Source organism: Gavialis gangeticus, unplaced genomic scaffold, assembly GCF_001723915.1.
Source record: "Gavialis gangeticus isolate Ggan-Ray unplaced genomic scaffold, GavGan_comp1, whole genome shotgun sequence".
Lineage (NCBI taxonomy): Eukaryota > Metazoa > Chordata > Crocodylia > Gavialidae > Gavialis > Gavialis gangeticus.
In genome coordinates this window covers 128,800,501-128,823,681 of record NW_017729032.1, presented here as the reverse complement: position 1 = coordinate 128,823,681, position 23,181 = coordinate 128,800,501, and the positions used below count along the sequence as shown (strand labels likewise).

Below are 23,181 nucleotides of genomic sequence, written 5' to 3'. Positions count from 1 at the left end.
GGGGGGGGGGGGGGGGGGGTGCTGCTAGAGCATGCCTTCCAGCCTTCTTGCCACTGTCAAAGGGAAGGCGAGTTAAGCTGGGAAAGAAGCCCTCCAAGTCTTCCCCTTCCTCCCCGCCCCCTGTTCCTGCTCGAGCCGGTTGGGGGGGTGGGGGGGAGGGAGAAGTATGGTCAGGTCCTGGCCCAGGACTGTTGCACTGAGGGTGGGGGGAGGGAGCTTTAGCCCTCTCCCTGACCCACATGGGACCCCAGCCTGCGTCTGATGGGGGGTCAGGTGTATCCCTACTCCCCGCGCAAACCACTATCCCGAGGTGGGGGGAGGGGGTTTAAATCCCATCTGTGGCCTGCACAGAACCCCAGCCAGGGTCTGCATGAGGGGCATAGCTGATTCTCTTGGCTGATTCCCCCCCACAGGCAGACCCTGACTGGGATCCATACCTGGGTTTCCCCACCTGCTTCTCAGCCATCCAGAGCAGTTATAGCACTCCTGCTAGGGAGCAGAGGGGTGAGGCCAACCCTGCTTGGCTGGAGCAGATAGCCCAGCCCAGGGCTGCAAAGCATTCTGGGATGCTAGGGGCTATGAGTTACCTTGAACCAGGCAGAGTTCCAGGACAGAAGTTCCATAAACTGGTTTGACCTAAATCAGTTTAGTCTGATAGTATCCTGAACTGGTTTCAGCCATTTTGAAAGCAATTTAAATGCACTGTATTTCTGGGTTAGGGACAGAAGTTGCCCATAAACCATTTTAAGTGATCAGAAACTGGTTTAAATCTATAGCACTATGTAAGTTCAGTGCCCATAAACCAGATCCAACATGGCTAAAACTGGTTTAAGATAAACCTGGTTTAATGTAGTATCAGACTTAACTGATTTGGGTCAAACCAGTTTATGAAACTTCTGTCCCAGACCCCTTCCTGGTTCAAGTTGAATCACAGTCCCCCAGCATCCCAGCATTCCTTCCAGCCCTGGGCTGGGCTGGGCTGGGCTGTCTGCTCCAGCAGAGAAGGGTGGGGAGGGGGGAGGCAGGGACTACCCTCCCAAGCAAAACCTGGCTGGTGGCTGGAGTCAGGGTGGGGGCTTAAACACCCCTTCCTCTGCTCAAACTTACTGCTAGCTGTGACTGTGGACTGCAAATCCCAGAGGAACCTGGAAGCAGTCCCTGCCTCTTCCCAGAAGCAGGAAGAGTCCTGCTGCTGTGAGTCTGTACACAGACCTTGGGAGCAGCAGAAAGAGGAAGCGAACACACAGTCCATGCTGGCATGTGGCAGAAAGCCATGCTCTGTTGCCCCCCAGCTTCTGGCATGTGCCACTGCAGGCATGTGGCAGCATCTCCTGAATCAAAAGTAAATGCATATCCAGTCATTTCTAAATTTAATCTCTGCAGTTTAGACTAACCTGCAAAGACTGAATCGATTCAGCCTTGGACTTTTTACTGTCTGTACTTAGCCCTGTTGTGTTACAGATTTGAACTGGTTTCCGATCACTTAAGCTGGTTTATGTCTAATGTCTGTTCCTGGCCCTCATGAAATCCTTTTCTCCTAAAGAAAGATACTGAAGAGAGTAAAAGAGGTGGAAGATATAATTCCATGTAAGATAGAAATGGAACAAAAGTGACTGAAATGCCATTTCTGTTATTGGATGCTGTGTAGAGAAGATATCCAAGAACCCTGTTGCAATAGGAGATAGAATTCTGGCAGACTGCTTTTTGGATATCTTTCTCAGTTATTTTCATCAGACCATGAGTATATAGACACAACTGTTCAGTCATTTTTTGCCAAATAAATAATATTTAACTATTATATGTTCTCAAATGAAAGGTTTATCCTTATAATAGTCTGGACAGAGAGATCTTTTGTGTTGTGTGAATACTGAAATTAAAACATGATTTTGAGTGCCCATTGCCAACTGGTTTTTATCCTTATCTACTTCTTCACTTTGGCCCAGTTTAGGAAATGATTTAAAATATATGCTTAAGTGCTGTTTTGCGTGAGGATGCTTTCCTGAATGCTTAAGTCATCAGTACACTACTTGTGTACAGTGTACATTGGTACACAGCATCAGTATGCTCCTCCAGTCCTGTCTCATTCCTCTTTGTCCTCTTTGGCCTGACAGTCTGGGATATTTGTGGAGAATATAATTTTGGTTTCTCTTGAATATGACATTGTGAAAGGAAGAAATGTATCGGTTTACTCAGTATTGCGGTTGGCTATGAATGTAAAGATCCATTAATCCACTTTGTTAAAAGTAAAAAGAAATTACAAAATAATACAAGATTCTCTAAGGTTTTAGGCATACTCATACTTCTTGAGGGAAGGGGAGTCAGATTTCATGTTATGCTATACAACAAGCAAGAGTTTACTTTTTTGTGTGTCATGATTTAAAAATAATGCAGAGACATTTTCACAAGCACAGGGTACATATGCTGTTTAAAACAGATTTCTTAAAATAATAGTTTTCATAGAGAAAAAAGATTGTTTATTTGATCCTATACGGATATAGAAAAAATCATGGTCTTAGAATATTTCTCAAAGATTTTATTTTGGTACAAATAATTCAGGCTTCTGCACCATTGCAAGAAGTAAAAGCAGACTTTCTTCCAGTCAGTGTCTTTGTTGATAACTAGAGTAACAGTGTCCACTGCTGGCAGATCAGATAATTGCACTACACATTGTAGAGCTCTGCTGTCAAACAGCTGTGATGAGTAACAATTAATCTTTACTGCAAAAATGTTCTGATTTAGTTTTGGAGGATTATGGTGTCAAAGCAGGTCATTCTGTGAAGAGTACCCATGCTACAATTGCTAATAATAAACACCATGAATTCTGAAATAGCCAGTAACTAAAATGTCAGTGTAATAGCAGAGCACCCCCTCTTAGTGCTGTTTACTTTTACAAGGCACCAACATATTTACACTGTCAGGGGACCATGCTATTGAGCCCTGGATCAAAACATGACACCCACTCCACACATGGTTACCCTGACAGGATGTATTGAAATCACTCTCAGTACAACAAAGTGGGTTAATGGATCTATATCCACTAATCCACTGGCTGCCTTAGAAATATTTATTGGTACCTGGTACTTCATTATAGATCTCAGACTATCTTAGAGATGGAGAGAAAATACAGAACAGCATAGTGTAAGTTTTACCTTTCTTTTGTTACTTAGGTAAATAACAAGTACAGCAATCAATGATTATCCTATTGTACATTTTCTCAAGGTATTCAGGAGGTAAGGGGGTTTTGAAACATCTAAGATTTGCTAGTGCCAAGCTCATTGGCATTATATCCTGTCTGAGCTTAGCACAAGTGTAGTGGGCATACCATGCTTCACTGTGACATCAGTGATGTAGACATACTTACAGGGTTTGTTTTGCAGTCCTGGTATTGTTTGCACTTCTCACATTATTTTAAAAATGGAGCAAAAACATAAAATGAGATAGTACAAACTTGCTCTTGCTTTTTTTACCTATATAGGAAACAAGTATGACAAGCAGCCATTGGCCAATTATACATTTTCTCAAGGAATTCTGTAGGTAAGAGTTTTTTGAAACTTTAAGATTCACTAGTGATAAGCTCATTGGCTCTGGTGAATGTTAGCCTGTAAATACTTTTGAGATAAATGCATATACCTCTCTTCCTTGGCAGTCTTGAGATTTGCCACCAAGAAGTATTTTGTTCATTATTAGCTCCTACTTCACATGCACCAAGGCCAGAAGTGAATCACTGAGGCCACACTAGGAGCACTCCCCTACTACTGCCTTCAAAGCATGCCTGATACAATGATCTTGAGTCTGTTAACAAGATAGTAGAGGGTGCAGAGTGGCTTTATTGGCTCATTTTTGTTTCTCAACAGTATAGGCATACCCATAATATATCACTGAAGCTAGTGTCACTAAGCAGAGGAATAAGCTCAGATAAGAGACAGACAGGCACTAGAAGGGTAAAACTTCTGTTGTCACCACTTCTCCACTCAGTGGCATGGGGAAAGATTCTGCCATTGCTGCTTTTCCCCATTAGAGCAAAGGGAAAGCTCCTGCTGCTTCTCTCCATGACAGCGCAGGGAAAGCTCCCACCACTGAAGCCCCCTGCTACCAAATGTCACTAAAGACAAATTAAATGGCTCTGTGGGCTGGATCTGGTCTGCAGGACATAGGTTGCTAATCCTTGGTTTACTCTCTTGGGATTGGAACTCTCTTGTAGCTTTGTCACTATAAGCTGTGTGCACATTAGGATCACATTACTGTTAGCCTAAGTATACTGGTGCATTCTGTCTACTCTAGGAGTGTTTTATCATTGTAGGAGAAATGATATGCTATATCATCAAAGTTATCTTGATGTGGCTGTAGCTCCAGCAAAACTTCATTTTCTACAGATAAAGTAAAACCACCCAAACCCCCAAGCAAAACAAGGTATATCTGAAAAGGTACCATCTTGGTGATTAACTTCTCCTATACTGGGGGCTTCTCATGACACAGCTATATGGGTCAGTGATTACACTTTTTTCACCCCTCATCTATGTAGCTATACTAATGAAGTATATTCATAGATTTCATAGGCATTAGGGCTGGAAGGGACCTCAGAAGATCATCGAGTCCAGCTCCCTGCCCCAGGGGCAGGAAGTCAGCTAGGGTCACAGGATTCCAGCAAGATAAACATCCAATTGACTCTTAAAGGAGTCCAGAGTAGGTGCTTGCACCGTCTCTTGTGGCAGTCTGTTCCACACCTTCGGGGCTTGGACAGTTAAGAAGTTCTTCTTTATGTCTAGCCTGAAATGGTCTTGGAGGAGTTTGTGACCAATTGACCTTGCCATCCCATGGGGAGCTCTGGTGAAGAGATGTTCCCCCAGATCCTGATGTACACCCCTTATATACTTATAGGCAGCCACCAGGTCCCCCCTGAGCCTGCACTTGTCCAGGATGAAGAGTCCCATAGCTCTCAGCATCTCATCATAAGGCCTGTTTTCCTGCCCTCTGATCATGTGCATGGCTGCTCTCTGAACTCTCTCAAGGTTCTGCACATCCTTTTAAAATTGTGGAGCCCAGAATTGGATTCAGTACTCCAGCTGTTGGTTCACCGAGGCTGAGTCCAGTGGGAGGATGATATCCTGGGATTTGCTAGAGAAGCATCTATAGATGCAAGCCAGAGTTTTGCTTGCTTTGCCGGCTGCAACATCACATTGAAGCTCATATTCATCTTGTGGTCCCTTTCGGCCATGGTGCTAGCAAGTGTAGCACTGCCGAGTCTATGAGCATGCTGCTGGAGTACCTTGCATTTTTTGGTGTTGGAGGCCATCAGGTTTTCATCCACTCATTTTCTGAACCTGTCAAGGTTGGCCTGGATCACCATTCTATCCTTGAGTGTGGACGCTTTACCCCAAAGTTTGATGTCATCAGCGAATTAATTAACTTGGCCAGTCCACTTCTGACACCAGTGTCCACATCATTAATGAAGATATGAAAAGAATAGGCCCAAGGACAGAGCCTTGGGGGACTCCACTGGTCATGGTGCACCACAATGATTGACTTCCATCAACTACCACTCTCTGGATCCGAACTCGGAGCCAATTCACCAGTCAGTGATGTAGCCGAGACTTCAGTTGGCCAGTTTTTCTATGAGATGATCATGGAATACCAGATCAAAAGTTTTTCTTAAATCAAGATATATGACATCAGTCTCTTCTCCCTAGTCCAGGTGATATGACCTGGTCGTAGAAGGAGATGAGATTGGTCAGGCAAACCCTACCCGCAACAAACCTGTGCTGGCTATCCCTCAGGAAGTTGCCTTCAGCCAGTTTGTCAAAAATGGTCTCTCTGATGATTTTTTCCAAGATCTTCCCCAGGGTAGAGGTCAGGCTGATGGGCCTGTAGTTCCCTGGATCTACTTTCCTCCCTTTCTTGAAAATAGGCACCACATTGGCCTTCTTCCAATCTTTGGGCACTTCACCTGAGTGCCATGAGTTCTTGAAGATCCATGCCAGTAGCAGAGCTATGATGCTTGCCAGCTCCTTAAGTACCCTGGGGTGTAAGCTGTCTGGGTCAGCTGACTTGAAGGTGTCCAGGCTCTCAAGGTGTTCCTTCACATGGTCAAAATTGATGGAGGGTAAAAATTCTCCCTTGCCCTGGTCATCCCGTACCATATTGAGCAGGGCTGTCCCTTGGGCTGGTGAAAGACTGATACAAAATACCCCTTAAGCGGGTTGGCTTTGTCTTGGGTGTCGGTTGTCAGTTGACCCATATAGTTAAGCAGGGTTCCAATGTTACCCTTGCTCTTCCTCTGGCTCCCCACATATCTAAAAAAGGACTTTTTATTGTCCTTGATATGTGTAGCCAATTGGAATTCAGTTGCAGCTTTGGCTTTCCTGGTTCGCTCCCTACAGGTCCGGACCAGTGTAGAGTACTCCTCCTTTGGGGTGGATCCAGCCTTCCATCCTTTATAGATCTTTCTTTTTAGATGCAGGAGGCCAAAGGGGGATGCTCTGCCCTTTTGCTGCCTTTCCTCTGAGACAGGATAGATGCTGCTTGAGCTTCCAGGATTGCTCCCTTGAAGAGCAACCACTCTTCCTGAACTCCCCTCCTCTTTGGGTCGAGGTCCCTTAGGGCCTCACCAACAAGCCTCCTGAGCTTGTCAAAGTCAGCTTTTCTGAAGTCAAAGACTTCTGCTTTGCTGACTGACTTATCAGCTTTACAGCAGATGGTGAAGGTGATCAGCTCATGGTCGCTGTCTCCCAGCTTCCCTTCAATCATTAGGTCACTGATTAAGTTGTCCCCCATTGCCAGTACCAAATCAAGCAGCGCTTTGCCTCTCGTCGGTCCATAGACTTTTTGAGTCAGATAGAGCTCATCCACATACAAGGAAGCTGTGTGACTGTTCAGATGTGGTCGAAAGCTCTTCCCATGAGATGATAGGGTAGCTGAAATCTCCCATGACAACCATGCACCGGCTGCGCGCAGCCTCACCTTCTTCCCTGGTGAATTCCTGGTCAAGCTCTTGCTTGGTCTGGCTAAGAGGTCTGTAGTAGACTCCCACTGTTGTGTTCCCTGTGCCTTGTTTGCTGCAGATTTTGACCCAGAGAGTCTCCAATCATCCCCCCGGGGTGCCAGTGTCAGAAGTGTAATTTTCCTCAACAGAGAGAGCTACCCCCCTTTTTTCCACATGATCTCTCCTGTACAAGGTATAGCTGTCTATACCTGTGGCCGAGTCATAGGTGGAGTCCCACCAGGTCTCCGTTATCCCTATGAGATCGTAATCGTTTTTGTTTAGCAGAAGGACCAGTTCCTCCTGTTTGTTCCGCAAGCTCCTGGCATTCGTGTACAGGCATGTAAGTGTCCCTTTGGGGGCCCTTGCCTTCCCTACAGATCACTCCAGGGCTGGGGTAGGGGTGGGTTCCCTTGAGCGCCTTAGCCTGCTGGGTTTACAAAAGCTGCCCTGTGGGCTTGCAGTGGCAGTAGTCCCCCCATCCGCCAGCAGGCTTAGTTTAAAGCTCAGTCAAACAGGTCAGCAAGTCTGACTGAGAAGAGCCTCCTCCCCAGCAGAGTGAGGTGGAGGCCATCTCTTCCCAGCAGCCCACTCCCTCTCTCACCAAAGAACAGACTGTGATCATGGAAGACAAAGCCTTCATGATTACACCAGCACCGCAATCTTTGGTTGACTACCTCTTCCCATCTCTCCCTCCTCAGTCCATGACCCACAACTGGAAGGAGCAAGGAAAAGACCACCTGCACCCCCAACCCCCTAAGCCCTGCTCCTAGAGCCATGTAGTCTCTCATGACCCGGCTGGGATTGCTCCAAGCCATGTCATTTGTGCCCACATGGATAAGGGGCATAGGATAGTGGTCAGAGGGCCAGATAATCTTTGGGGTCCTCTCTGCTATGCCCTGGATGCAGGCCTCCAGGAAGTAGCAGACCTCCCATGTTAGGGGGTCAGGGCAGCAGATTGTCCCCACAGGAGAGTCTCCCATGAGGACTACTCTGTGTTTTGTCTTAGTGAGAGAAGGGATGGGTGATCCTCCCTTGCTTGCAGAAGCTGGCATCTCTGCAGGCTCTACTGGGGCTGCAAGAGGTTTGTACCTATTGCAAAGCCCCAGAAGAGAGGGAACCTTGGTGCAGCAGGCCTTGGGGTGCTTGGCCACTTTGGTCCAACCCCCTGGGTATACAGTATGAGAGATCCCCAAGTCCTCCCTTGTCCTGAAAGGTGACCTTGGTCTACCCTCCACCTGCAGGGGCTGAAGGGCTTGGCAGTAGGAGTCTATCTCCTGCTCGCCATCCCTGATGGCACACAGTCTCTGGACTGCAGCCTGGAGCTCCTCTATCTGGTGCCCCAGAGACTCCAAAGTGGAGCATACCTTGCAAAGGGAGGTGGCCATGCTCCCACTCCCATGAGCCCCGCAGTCCCCACAGCCGAGAGCCAGAGGCTCCATCTGTGTGGAGCCCACACCCATGGGCTCCATCTGGGTGGTGGCTTCTGAGGTGCCAGAGGGGGAGACTGCAGACTCTGAGGGGAACCTCAGGGTGCACTGTCCCCCATCCATATTGTGCCACTGGTAGCCTGGCTACTGATGGGACTACCTTCCCTGGGGCTCACTGGCAGCGCCTCAGGCCCTCCCGCTCACTCTTCTGAGCAAACTCCTGTGCTAACTTGTGCACTGAGCCCAGAAGTGTGCGTGTTTGTGTGTCCTGTTTGTGAGGCTCCGGTTGCGTGGTTCCCTGGGGGGCTGGGCCAAGTAGGAGCTGGGGTGGGGGGGGCATGACCCTCCTCAGCTCCACTCAGCTGCCTCCCTGCTGGGCTACATCCCTCCCACCACAGGCCCCTGGTTACCTGTGGGCAGGCTGGGGCTCATCGAGGGTCCTAGGATGTCTTGGCGGGGGCTTTCACTCATGCATCTTGTGCTAGAGCCGGGACCCACGTCTGAGCCTATACTGTTAAAGCACTCCTAATGTAGAGATTAGAATCTGGTACTGCATATTTTAGCAACTTAAAAACAAGCACATTAAAATATGGCTGTTGTTACATCCATGAAGCAGCCATCCATTGTACACTGTGGACTATTTTTCTTTCATGTTGTGCTGCCTGCTCTATCAGTGCAGACCTATTTCAACCCATTGAAGTTGGCACATGAATGTCCAACTTCTTTTCTAAAATCATTAAGAAGGAATGCTCTATATTTCATCCTGAAATAGGAATCCAAGGTCTTCTGCGTCCTGTACTATCAGACATTCACTAAAATCAGCTTTAGTTTCCCCTTCCCTGACAAAAACTGAACTTATTTTTAAAGACAACTAAATACAGCAGTCCCCTGAGTATTTAAATAGACTTCTTAGCATTTGTACATAAAAAGACCTTGAAAAATCAAGTTAAGGCACATTCTGTGTTTCAACGCTGTGCTATAAGCAATCCAAAATACCTACTTTTTCTCCCGAAGTGGCTTGCCACAATGTAGGGAGCAGCATATGGGGTGCAAAGAACTCTAAGGCAACTACATCCTCCAAAGTAAAAAAGTGGAATTACATGCTTTCAGGTACCTATTTTGTTTTTAGTAGCAATGATGCAGGAGTACTGGATTAACTAGAAATGTCTGTTTTCAAATGGCCAGGACTGATAATTTCCTAAATCTTGTATGGATATGGAAGTTGCCTTTGTGGACATAAATTGACAGAAGTTGATTATATTAGTACAGCTTGTGTCAGCAGTACCTTGTCTACATGCAGAAATTGCACCAGCAGAATTTATAGCAATGTAAGTAAAGAGCTATAACTATACTGATTATATACTCTGCTATGCTTGCATTAGTTTAAGCTGCTCCACATTTGAAACAAGGTCTACCTAAGGAAAATTATCAGCAGTAGTATAATTATACTGCTATTGTTATACTGGAATAACTCATGTGGACAGTTTTTGGGGAGAAGACAGAGCACTTTTTGAAGGGATCTAAATTAAATCAACAAATAAGCATAAATAATTATGCCTGTAAATTTCCCTTTTTACACAACTTCCAGTGCAGTAAAGTGTTACATAATTTGAAATATGTTTAATGTTTAAAAAAATTCAAACAAATCCTCAGAAAAGTAGATTTATTTCAGTTTAAAAATGACCATTTAGGGTTTAGTAATGGTCTAACTAAACTGGTTTAAAAACATGCCTCTAATTAAAATGTGTAAATGTTTTTGTAAACTGAACCATAGGTTAAAACTGGGTACCTTTAATGCAAAATATTTCTACTTTTATCTTAGTATGAGACAGTTTTAAAAAGTGAATTTTCCTTGGCCTGGTATATACACATTTAGTTTTTTCCAGGAAGGCTGCATTTTTCTATAACAACTCATTTTAAAATGTCCTTTTCAATTCCTGACTTTTGATCTTGTCTGTTGTTTATTGACTGTGCATTTTTAGTGACTTGTTTTCTCACCCAAGCTAGAAAATTGGATCTTTCCCACTTTGAACTAGAATGGGTGGCTATCGCATTCTCAGACATAGGGTTTATTAACACACATATACTTGTAGCAGAGGTAACACCTCTGGCTCTGTGAAACTTGGAATCTCGAAGAACTAAAGTGACTTGGACTTGTGTTCTAAGTGAATTAAAGAAACATTTTATAGGGGAATATTTGCAAAAAGAGCAGCTTAAACAAACACATGAATATGATGAACATGTACAAACAGGTTACTCATTTCTGATCAGCAGGGATCCTGCTTTTCTCTGATAAATCACCCCCCCAATTTTCAAATTAAAAAAGTAACCCAAAATCCACACTTTTGCATGATTTAAAATGAAACACCACTGATATGAAACACCACTAATATATGTATTAGTGATGTTTCATTTTAATCATGGGAAAGTGTGGATTGTGGGTTCCTCTTTTAATGAAACATCACTAATATGTATATCTATCTATCTATCTATGCAGATATATATATACACACACCCCACTGATTTATACACACGCACACTAATATATATTATATATATTAGTGGTGTTTCATTTTAATCATGGAAAAATGTGGATTTTGGATTATTTTTTTTAATCCAAATATTGAGCATTTTTTTTATCAGCAAAAACCAGGATCCCTGCTGATCAGCTGTCTAGTCTGATTTTTGGTTAAAAAAAATACTCACTAGCCTTTCATTTAAGTGCATTTTGCCATTTCTCAGAAATATGTACGTATTCTTACATATCTGCATGTCTTATTTTCTTAAACCTAAAGAATGCTTGAAAATAATTGTAAAATGATCCATTTGATATATGCAAGAGGCAATGATTTCTTGGGGTGCAAACTTTTATCAGACCAACTGGTTGGGATAGAGCTTTTGTTTAACTTTAATCCCAACCCTGCAGTTGTTTTAATAAAAGGTATCACCCTGAGATATCTTCACGTCTTGCATAATTCCTGGACCATCGTAGCTCAATATCACTCTAACACTACCATCTGATAGGATAAGCATTGGCAACGCGTAGGGGGTGCATGTGGGTGCTCATGCACCCCCTGAGCTCAGCTGGGCACCCCCTGGAAGTGCTATCCACAAAACCGGAAGTGCCAGTGAAAGTGCACTGCTGGTTTCACCACTGGCTCAGCGACTGGCTGACCCCTCCTCCCCCCCCAATCAACAGTCTGGTGCCCCCCAGAAACTCGGGAGGCACCAGTCACCCATGATTATAAGTATTGTTCCTAGTGAAAAGAACAGTTTATTTCAGGTACACTGGCAGTCTTTATTGTTGTTATCCTAGAAGTTGACATCTTTGTGGGCATCTTTTAATGTATTTTGGAAACATATATATTGTTTCTGAAATAGATTCATAGATTAAGGGTCGGAAGGGACCTAGTAGATCTTCTAGCCCGACCCCCCGCCAGGGCGGGAGAACAACAAAAAAACCCCAAAAAGAGAAACGGGACTCAAATGAGTCCAGCCAGGTAGGCATCCAGCCTCTTCTTAAAGACCCCCAGGGTAGGGGCCAGCACCACTTCCCTTGGAAGTTGGTTCCAGCTCCTAGCCGCCCTAACTGTGAAGTAGTTCTTGTGGATGTCCAATCTATACCTCCTCTCCATCAACTTGTGCCCATTACTCCTTGTTATGCCAGCGGGCGCTAGGGGAAACAGCGTCTCCCCCAAACCCTTCTGGTCCCCCCTAGTGAGTTTATAGACGGTCACCAGGTCCCCCCTCAGCCTTCTCTTGTGGAGGCTGAATAGGTTCAGGTCCCGCAGTCTCTCACTGTAGGGTCTGCCCTGTTGTCCCCGGATCATGCGGGTGGCCCTCCTCTGGACCCTCTCCATGTTGTCCACATCCCTCTTGAAATGGGGCGCACAGAACTGGACACAATACTCCAGCTGTGGCCTGACCAGCGTCGCGTAGAGGGGGAGGATCACCTCCTTGGCTCTACTCGAGATGCACCTGTGGATGCACGACAAGGTCCGGTTAGCCCTGCCAACCATGACCTCGCATTGTCGGCCCATGTTCATCTTGGAGTCAATAATGACTCCAAGATCTCTTTCTGCCTCCGTGCTCTCGAGTAGGGAGTTCCCCATTGTGTAAGTGTGCTGCTGGTTCCTACTGCCCAAGTGCAGCACCCTGCACTTGTCCGTATTAAAACGCATCCTGTTCCTGTTAGCCCACCCCTGTAACCTATCCAGATCCCTCTGCAATCTCTCCCTCCCTGCTAGCGTGCTCACCTCCCCCCAAATTTTGGTGTCATCAGCGAATTTAAACAGGTTACTATCCACCCCATCATCCAGATCGCTGATGAAGAAATTGAACAGCACAGGCCCCAGGACTGAGCCCTGGGGGACTCCACTACCCACCTCCCCCCAGGTCGAATATGACCCATCCACCACCACCCTCTGGGTCATATTCTTTACATTGCCATTCTAGTGTTTTATGCAACAGTGTTTTACAAGCAATTATGAATCATTTCATGTTTCTCTATACGAAATTGTTTCAATATCTTCTATTTTAAAGCTAATATTTTGATGAATCTGATAAAAAGTATCCCTGCTATATCATTAGACTTGTTTTTAATTCTCTTTTTGTATCATGGTGATTGAAAAACCCATCACTTGAGACCATAAGTTTGGTACATGACTTTACATATTTTCATTTTTTGCTAACTGTTCTGACTCTAGAATTATCTCATTGGAGGATTAAAACCAGATTTCTGCTTAGAAGCAAGGCATTCTTTTTGTTGCTTGTAAAACTAAATTTAACACACGGCAATAATCCATGTTAGAGTGGTTTTCAATTACTTAGAAGAATAATTACAATTATTGTTGCTGGCTGTCAAATCCCAGGAAGGTGGATTTGTCAAGGAGATTCTGGGATAATCTTGCCCTTACTGGTTTGACTAGTGAAGTGGAACAAACACCGTCTTTGCTCTAGTTGTAGGTATGCAATATTTATGAAAAATGTAACCACTTTCTTTTTTGGTGTCTTATTTTCAAACTTCTCTGTGCACCTGTGTGCACTAGATATGTGATGTTTTAAAAATTAAAATTGCAGTTCTGATCTCTTTGTTTGACTCCAACAGTTTGAATTAAATCACTGACTGGTGGTCCCTTAGCCTGTGCCCTCAAACTGATGGAAGTTTTGTAATTTAATTCAAGGAAAGCAGAATGAGTGATTCTGTGATACAGTAGTCTGACTCTAATTTCAGTGGGATTATTCACAGTTTATAAAGCTATGACTATATATAAATATTTGCAGGAATCACGTTTTCCCTAGTTTTTAATCATTTTTATTGGGGTGTTCTGAAATTGATCCAAAATTTTTAAATTTTAATGGAAAACCAACAACAATTTACATATTTTTCATAGGACCATTTATCCCCCAGTTATAATTTATTCTTTACAGTGTCTTTTTAAATTAAAATCTTTCTCTATAGTTTAAAGTATTTATCTTCTTTTCTTTTCTTTTATTCTATGTTATATTAATCACTCTGCAGTTGTATCTCATTTGTCACTATGGCTCCAGTGATGTGAATTCAAGCCTTATTTTGGATCCCAGTTGACCTAAGTGTAAATGGGTACCTGGTCATTTAGACTGATGAGTCAAAGGTAGTTATGTCAATCCCTGTATGATGTTCACTACAAAATCTTGTGCACCGTATCTATGCTAAACCAATGGTCTATTAGGTTTGGTGGGCATCTGACCTCAATAAAATACCAGGCTTCTACTATGTCATGGGAGGCAGGGTGGGGGATGGTGTGTGATACCTGTATAAGTTTCCCTATTGATTTAAGGCCTCTGCTGATATTTAGAGCTGGGATCGGGAATTTATGGCCTTCAGGCTGGATATGGGCCTGTAGCAGCTCAGGGGATCAGCAGCAGACTCTGACTGGACACCGGAGGACATGTCTCCCAGATCCTACAACCAGTTCCATTCTATTCCTTTGAAGCAGCCAGAGCTACGCAGAAAGGGTATCCCCAGGTTCCTGCCACCAGCTGCGTTCCTTCTGTTCCCTCTGCCCAGCCCTCCCTGGTCTCTTTTGCCCCTAAATTTTAACCCTTTCCATCACCACTTGTTGCTTGAATCAGTGAAAGTAATGCCTGGGCTGGGTTACAAGTGACAAGGATTGCTAACCCCTGATTTAAAGGTTTATAGGTTTATAATCTCTTCACATGGGGAAAGATGCCACAAACAGATGCAAGGGTTCTCTCTCTCTCTCTCTCTGTTTTAAGTGCCTTTCTGGGAGGGAGCCCTCAATTTTTCTGTTGTAACATAGTGCTAACAGTATGTAAAAGTCATGAGTCATTAGGAATGTGGACACAACACATTTACTATGGAGTAATTTGACTTTAAGCCATGATAAAAGTGGAGTAAGCACAGGATACAGTTATTCTCAGAAAGTGAGGGTCATATGTGCACCAGTCATAGTTACATCAATGTACCAGTTACATGTCCACTCCCAGTTTTACCATGGACTACTTATGATTAACTGGCTCCCTACGTAAGAAAGATCAGTCTTTAGTCTTGATTCCTGGGGTATTCCTCAATAACCATCTTTATAGCCTAGCAGATAATCATTGTTTCCCAGCTGCACTCCACTACTTTCTTTACCTGCCAGCAATTCTTGCTTCCTGACCATTTCTAAAACCTGCTCAACTTCTTCTAGTAATATCTGCAGGAGGGGGAGCCCTTTCTATCCATTTTCATATAAAAAATACAGAAATAATTTTAGGCAAGAAGTATTTTTGAAGCCCCCCCCGCCTTCTGTTGCATCTTCCAGCTGTCCAAAGGTTTGTCCAGGACATAGCTTCAGGCTTTCTTTTTTTTAAAGCACAAAAAATGGCTGAAGGTGCCTAACGGACTTATCCTCTTCTTTCTTCCTGCGTGTTCCTCCGTACCCATTATTTCCTCCAAAGTCCTTTGTTCAGTGTCCTCACAGCTCACAATCTTTCACCCCTCTCTGAAATCTTGGTAGTACTAGGTTGCAGGTAATTTCTTGGCAAGTGGTTTTGGATCCACATAGGTGTTTGCCATTGTGCCACACCATTTCCCAGGCTATAGCAAGCCTATTTTATCTTCTTAGATCTGGGGACTTGCACCAAGTCTCCTATTGATTTTGGTGGTATGAACAGAAAGTGAGTTGGGGTTTTTTGGAATGGCCATGTGGGATCAGAATTCCTTGACAAGATGCTGAGAATTGTTGTGGAACATTTTTGGGAAATGAGCAATGGGACTCGTGAAGTGCTACATGAGAGTGATGTGGGAGCTATGGCGTGTTACAAGGTATTGGGTGACAGGGGGATATTGTGAGAAGACTGGGCTGAAGTGAAATAAGACTTGTGGATACAGAAGCTCCTGGTAATTCACCCATGGGATGATTTGCCATTGTAATTTTCACTGTTCCAATGTCCTGCCAGCATCACCTCCCATCTACACTACTGGATATTTTGCCATTATTTACATTCCCTTTGGTGCAGTGAATTAACCAGTATTTATTGTAATTGGGATATCCATTAGGGATAACTTCTTCAGCCTCCTGATTTTTAATTGTCTTTTCAGTCCCTGATGAGACTGGCTCTGTGGGGATGAGACTACTTAAACTACTTCTTTGAGGGAATGGGGAGCAGGGAGGGGCTTTTGAGGCTACAGGGAGTAAAGTAAGATTACAAAAAGATGCATGTGGGAGGGAACAGAATAAAATAGAAACTGAAGGGGTGGGAGGAGTAATGATGGGAGTAAATGATGGAGGATTGCTGGGAAATTTGGAGCCCTGAGTGAGACAGGCTAAACTTGTTTCACTCAGCAAGACTGCTAAACCTGAGCTAAACTGAATGTTCGGTTATACACTAGTTATTCTGGGTGAGATATTGGAGGGAGAGTTGAGGTTGTTTTGCTGCTTGTTATTGAGAGTGATTTTGTTCAATGACCTCTGTTGGAAATTCATCTTAATGTTGGAATCAGAAAGCTGTTACATAACCCATCATTATCCCAGGTGAGACTTTCTAGTCAGCACTTCAGAAAGTTATAGCTAAACTAAAGAGAAAATAGTGATAATTGTCTTGAGCGAATAGAAGTCTGGAAAAAAATATTGTGAAGGAGATCAAAAACGTTTGGGTGTTTCATCTCACTGTAAGGTGAAAAATAGGGGACATAACAGTATACAAGATTAATTAAGGGTATAGAGAAGTTACTTTTGAAACTTCCAATCATCATTTTTCATAATACAAAAACAAGGGGATGTTCAATTAAGTTAAAAGATGTAATTTTCAGAAGCAATAAAAACCTAGAGGCTCCATAGACCAAGCTACGGTCTAATAAATGAAAGTTAGAAAATACCTTCCTTGTGTACAGGATAAATCAGTTACATTGTGGATGACTTATTGCACCCGCCTCTGAAGTAGATAGTACTGGCCACTGCAGGGAAAAATATAATGGACTAGGTGGGCCACCGTTTTGTTCTCCTGTGGTGATTCCTATGTTTGCTTAGCTTTTGGTTCCTACTGTTCCCAGGGCAATTTCCAACAAGACAGAGCATGTTATAATATACCTGCAAATGTTTAGGTTTACATTTTATTTACTGAACTAGTTCCATTGGCTTCAGTACATAGTGTTCAGTATTTCCTGAGCCTATAAAAGATTGGAGCCAAAGTATGCAGAGTCATGTAACAAAGTATTTGAAAGTGTCTAAGAGAAATAAAGCAAGCAGATCTCTTTCCCCACTCAATGCATGTTTAAAGCTACTTTACCTTATTTCAGATATCCACAACATTAAAACAAGAAAACAAAAAAAAGAGACTTTTTCTTTTAATTTTCAGAAACAATGTACCCTGCTCTCCCCAAATACCCCTTGCTTTGAAGCTGATTTAAATTCAGCATATTCACTATCAACAGTTTTTGAATCAGGCCATAATATATTTACAGACTGAAACAGACACACACAATGTTAATGAAGGACAAGACAAAAAATCAAGATTTGTTTGCAGTATATTTAAAATAAACTCTTTGAACTATTTATATAGTTTTTATTACAATTAAGGTAAAGATTAAAAGACTATTTTTCCAGGAGGAAAGTGAATGATGTACCCCAAACTTACTACATTTCAGACCAGCCTTGCTGTTTTCATTCCTGAAAATTTTATCTCAGACCTTGCTTATGATTTGTCTAGGATATTGTGTGATTTTTAAGTTCTTGGACCTACAAACCTCTGGTTAAATTGTATACTAATTTTTCTATTTGTCTTTGTTTTAAATTGTTTGACTTCTTAAGCAAGATTTTTTTTTAGAATAGATTTTTCTTAATACGTAAACTAAATTAAGTGGTTCATTGAAGTGTTACTAGCAGTCTTCAGTGGACATTGAAGACTTATTGAGCAATGTACAATTTTAATTTCATGCTTCAGTCCTGTTAGTCGTATATATGTGTGTGTGTATGTGTGCACATACGTATGTATGTGTGTGTGTATGTGTATATATGCGTGTATATATATTTGTGTTTGTGTATATATGTGTGTGTGTGTGTACAGACATATTTTAAAGCTTGTTAAAATATCAGATTATCACTTTTAAATTTCCTTTAATTTATATATATACATTACTTACACACACATATACACACATGGACCAAATTCATCTCTGGAGAAGATCCATTATACTTTGGCGAAGCTTCATATGTCAGTTAAATGTAACAGATCTGAATTTGGCCCTTCTGATTGTGTTATGAAATTTGACATTTGAGGCTGAATGTGAAGTGCCTTCAACAGAAATTCAGCATAACATGTATAGCTGCTATGTATATTATTGAACTCATTAAATAGGATTCCTTTATCTGCTTGAAAGCCTAATCAACTGATTTTAGTGTTGCTGAAGTTAGGATTTTTAAATTACACCATTTCTAACACCATTGTTTTCTTTCTGTATTATGTTTGTAATGCCTGAATGAAGAAAATAATTTATTTCTTATCTCTCATACTTTAATTCTTCTGCCACTGTACACAACCAAATCACAGAACTAAAATCCTCAGTATGAGACATCACCTTCTGGGATGTTAACAGTAATGTATCAGGAGACTGATTCCCAAGTTAGAAGTCATGAATACATGAAACTGAAATAATTTCAGCTGTATTTAAACCTTATTAACCAACCAGATTATTATTATTTTAACCAAAGGGTGCACATAAACTGTCTGCAGAGGGATTTGTAATCTTCAGCTTCATATGTTCATACTGATATATTCATGACAGAGAGGACTTTTCTTGTATGGCCAAAAATCTTTCAGGTGTATGTAAAAACATGAAGAGTAGAAAAACTAGCTTTGATTGTTTGAACCTTGGTTTTGTGAGGATATAAGTCAGTGATTCTCAGTCAGAATACTATAGCACCTTTGGGTGCCTTGAGATTCTTTTAAGTGTGTTGCAAGGTGTCACACATTGTTAGATTTGTAAACATGAAGCACGATAATCAAGATTCAAGATAAGCTGAGAGATTTCAAATATAAATCTATTTGGGGTCTTTCATATTTGAGGTCTTTCTGAGGTCTTCAGAACAGAAAAACTGCTATATTATTTTTCTGTAGTCAGAGTAAAAACTAAGAGCTGATATTTTTTGCGGGGCGGGGAGGGGGAGCCTCAAGTCTAGCCAGAGATACCAGGAGTCTAAGAAGCTTGAAAAATACTTGTATAATTTATATCATTCTGTTTGACCTTTATCTCCAAAGACAATAGAGCCTAAGGATCAAAGGTTAGTAAAGACAACTGATGCCTACCCGTTTTCAGGGTTTCAGAAAAGAGCAGGTACTGTTTCAGTTAGGAGCCATATAAACCTCCCATTGCTAAAGCTGGCTAAAGGCCTAGGTAGAGACAGACTCTATGGGCACCTACACATGTGCCTGATGCCTACTTATCAAGTCTGCTGGAGCATTTTGGACTATGCTCCAGCAGCCTTGGCATTTCATGTATTCAGCATCTTCAGAATGGCAGCAGGGACACTGTAACTAAAAGTTGTTGAACGAGCAAGCACTGGGCACATGTAGGTATAGAGTCTGTCTCTACCTGGGCCTTTAGCCACTCTAATTAAAGCACCATGCCCTCACCCTAGAGCACTTATAAAGATGCCCTACATGACAAAATCTAGGGCTGGGCTAGGCTAGTTAAGGCAATGGACCCTTGAATTGGATCTGGCTTATGTAATTTGGCCATGTACATAAGAAATAGATGAGGGACTTCTCATATGCTACTGCCATTTCTAGATATCTTTCAGGTTTGCAGATCAGTGGACCAGTTGCTTAATGTCTTACACATCCTGAGTAATTTGCTTCTTACTGAAGGAATAGATCCTTGCATTTCAATGTGACTATGAGGAATAAGGAATGTGTGTAGCATTGGCAGAACTATACATTTAAAACATTGTTTTAAAACACAACACTATCACAATATAATTTCAGTTGTACTGTGACCAAAAGGCATAACATAAAACTGAAGACCATGTTACAAACCTAGGAAAAATTCTGTTTGTAATGACACAAAATGACCTTCAACTGATAACAGCCTACGTAATTTCTGTTCATTACCATAATTCATAATTTTGAAATAATCACTTAGATTATTGTAAATGTATGACTATTTACAACATCAAATTCTAATATATTGAGCTGCACAAGTGGATATATATTGGAGATATATATATAGTTGGCAAACAAATCTTATAAAAATTAGCTAGATCTCATCTGCTAGTATCAATGTGCAGTCTAGTATTTTTCTCTTTCTACACTGTTTGCTAGAGGCATTTTTGGTATGGATATCTTTTCCCTATATGCCCTTATTCAGTTGAACTGTAAAAGTAATAACTGTATTCTCTTCAGGTTTGCTGTCACAAAGAACTTGTTGCCTGCAGTTCATTCTAGTCTAATATAGATATGAAAATATATGAACATCTGCTGAAAAGAATTGAGCTGTTAAGCTTTTTAAAGCAAAAAAGGCATATGTGTATTTAAATTTTATAACCACATAAATATACTTCAAGATAGTTATAAATTCAGTGTTGAATCTACATTGCCATGTAAAATCTTTATATAGATGGATTTTTAATACATGTAGGTAATAATAATATTGCTGAGCATATTTTTTTTTACCTGTTAGCACTTTGAATGGTCACTGGAAATGAACAGTTCAGGTTTTTTAAACAAATAGGGATATATATTGTTTAACTACATGTCCAGATCTATATATGCCTAAATGAACTTGGTTAAGAGGCAATACCTTCTAGGCTCCTTAGATATTTTATAAAGGAAGCATTTTACCTAGATTTTAAACAATGTGATGACAAACATTAATCATGCATAATAAAACACACAATTTTAAAGCTTTTACATTCTAAAAATGTCCTGAATAGTGAGAGGGGACAAAACAAAACAATTTAAAACCCCGTAAGTCAGCACTTAGAAATTAACAGAGGGGAAAATGGAAAATATTGAACACCCTTTCCCATGAATGGCTTATTTCTATACCCACACTTGACATTTAGAAATAAAAATACTATTTTAATATATAAATTGTCAATGGAAGGTCTCTCAGTTTCTCCTAAATGCATAAGGTTTACTTGCCTTTAACATGACAGTCTACACTTCCACAATCTCTGTTATCAAAACTCTGTCTGCTGATTTAGAATTGCACACATTTTATCACAGGTTAAGACAGCAGATGGCTCTCTTGAGTTTTCTTTGGAGTATCTAAAGCTGTAAACAACTACTCTGCATTTCTGAGATACAAGTAGAGAGCTTTTGTTTTTGATCTCTGGAGTAGGAAATGCACCTTCCCTATCCCCTTCCCCTTTCACCCATTACATTTATCCCCCTCCATTTTTGCCTTCCTCTCCTCTCACCTCTCCTCCAAAAATCTCAGGAACCCCCTTGAATTCTATTTTGGGAAAGCAGTAGTGCTGGAAGGCGACTAGATAACGTGATCAGCGGCTGTAGGCTGTGCATCAATGAATATTTTCGAAAGGTCCTTCCAGCAAAGTGAATATGTGCAGTCTCCTACTCAAGGCTTATTATCCTTGTGGCTGAATCCCAGGGCCATTGGAGGTCATTTTTTAACCTTTCTTGCTTCCTGCTTCCCTTTATCTAGACTGCCCCGCTTTCCATGACATGAGCAGCCATGATCCTTTTCCTTTTTTTTGTTCTGTCACCTTCAGCAGCAGGAACAAGGGAAGCGCCCGCGCTCCCCGACTGAAGGCTCGTGTGCGCTGTCCATGGTGCTGAACGCAGCGCCCAGCCCGAGCTGAGCAGGACGGCGCTGGGCAGGGTCACAGTGTCCTTAGAGGGGGGCCGGACAGATAAACCCCATCGGTCTGTGGGTCATCAGGAAAGGGAAGCAGTTTAACATGCAACCTTGGAATAGAGTCTATTATCATTCAATGTGTATGTTGGGGGTCAGGGATAAAGTCGAAGGCAAAACAATCGCGGGGGAAATGGAAGGGAAGAACCTCTAATTGCATTAGCTAGAGAGTAATTGTAGCAGTGGGTGAGGAAATTGCTTGCGCTGTTAGAAAACGTCAGACAGCAAATCCGACGTGAATGTTTGAGCTGAATCTGTTTCTGTCTCCTCGGATATTAAATGTATTATCCAGATCCACTTGAGCGTGTCCTGCTCCAAGTTTGCTCTGGATTTAGCACAGTCTGGGGAAGGGAGAGGCCTGTGGAAACTTTTGCCCTAGAGATAGATACAGTCCTTCCCAGATTAAAGAAAGGGGAGAGATAATGATCGATCGGAGAGAAACGGAAGTACTTAGCCCTGTGGGCTTTATATTGCCAAGTGGCGAGTTTGGCGGAGACTGTTTTCAGCTTCAAATCCTGCTGTTGCTAACGGCCACCTTTTGGGCTGGATGCCAGCTAACGGGAGAAGAGAGGCACTAGGAACATGACCAAGAAAGTTTGGATTAGATCATTTACTAGGGAGGGGAGATGCACAGGCAGGGAAGGCGGCCGGCAAGAGTGCTTAACTACTGCTTCTTTCTCCTTCCTTTGGGTAGAGCAACGCCTTTGTCCTGTCAGATTTGATTCGGGCGGGGGGGGACAGGGACACAGGAGTCTGCTGCAAGGCAAGGAAGAGGACCATGTAGAATGGGGACCCTGTAGCAAGGAAAGGAAGAGGTCCCTCTAGTCACAGGAGGCTGGTGCATGGAAAGGAAGAGGCTGGTCTTAAATCCATGCTACAGAAAAGAGGCTACGGTTTGCCAGATCCACCCTCAGGTCCTTTTTATTTACTTCTTTCTGCCTGTCAGCACCTCAGGGCAGGGGCGTTGGGGTCTCCTCTGCTTGATACAAGCTGTTCGTGCTCAAGCAAGATCACATGAGCGCCTGTTGAGGGGGTGTTGGGGGCAGTAATTTCACTTTGTGACCGCGATCAGTAAACCTACCGCTTCCCCCCTCCCCCATCATCATCCAGAAATCTGTATCAGGTGTATTAGGGGCCCCTAACCCAACAGGCAGCTAAAATACGCATGCACACTCACACTCGGGGGGGTTGTGGGGCCGCATGGAAGTCGTTCTGTGCCATGAAGCCTCAAAGGCTGGAGTTTGTTTTACCTCCTCGATGCAAAGTCTGCCCCTTGCATCGTCTCTCCCCGAGACAGAGCGCGGGCTGGCGGGAGTCGCGGGTTCCCCGCGCGGGGTGGGGCGGGCGGAGGGAGGGAGGGAGGGAGGTGTGCTTCTCTTTTCTGACCCAGCTGTAAGGGAGGAAGCGCTTCCAGGCGG

General features: G+C 42.7%; 1 protein-coding gene across 1 annotated transcript in view; it reads left to right on the top strand.

Moving 5' to 3' along the window:
• Window positions 1-23,181, top strand: part of FGF14 (fibroblast growth factor 14) — an 828,657-nt gene that overhangs the window by 539,294 nt on the left and 266,182 nt on the right. The gene's annotated exons all lie outside the window — the stretch shown is intronic.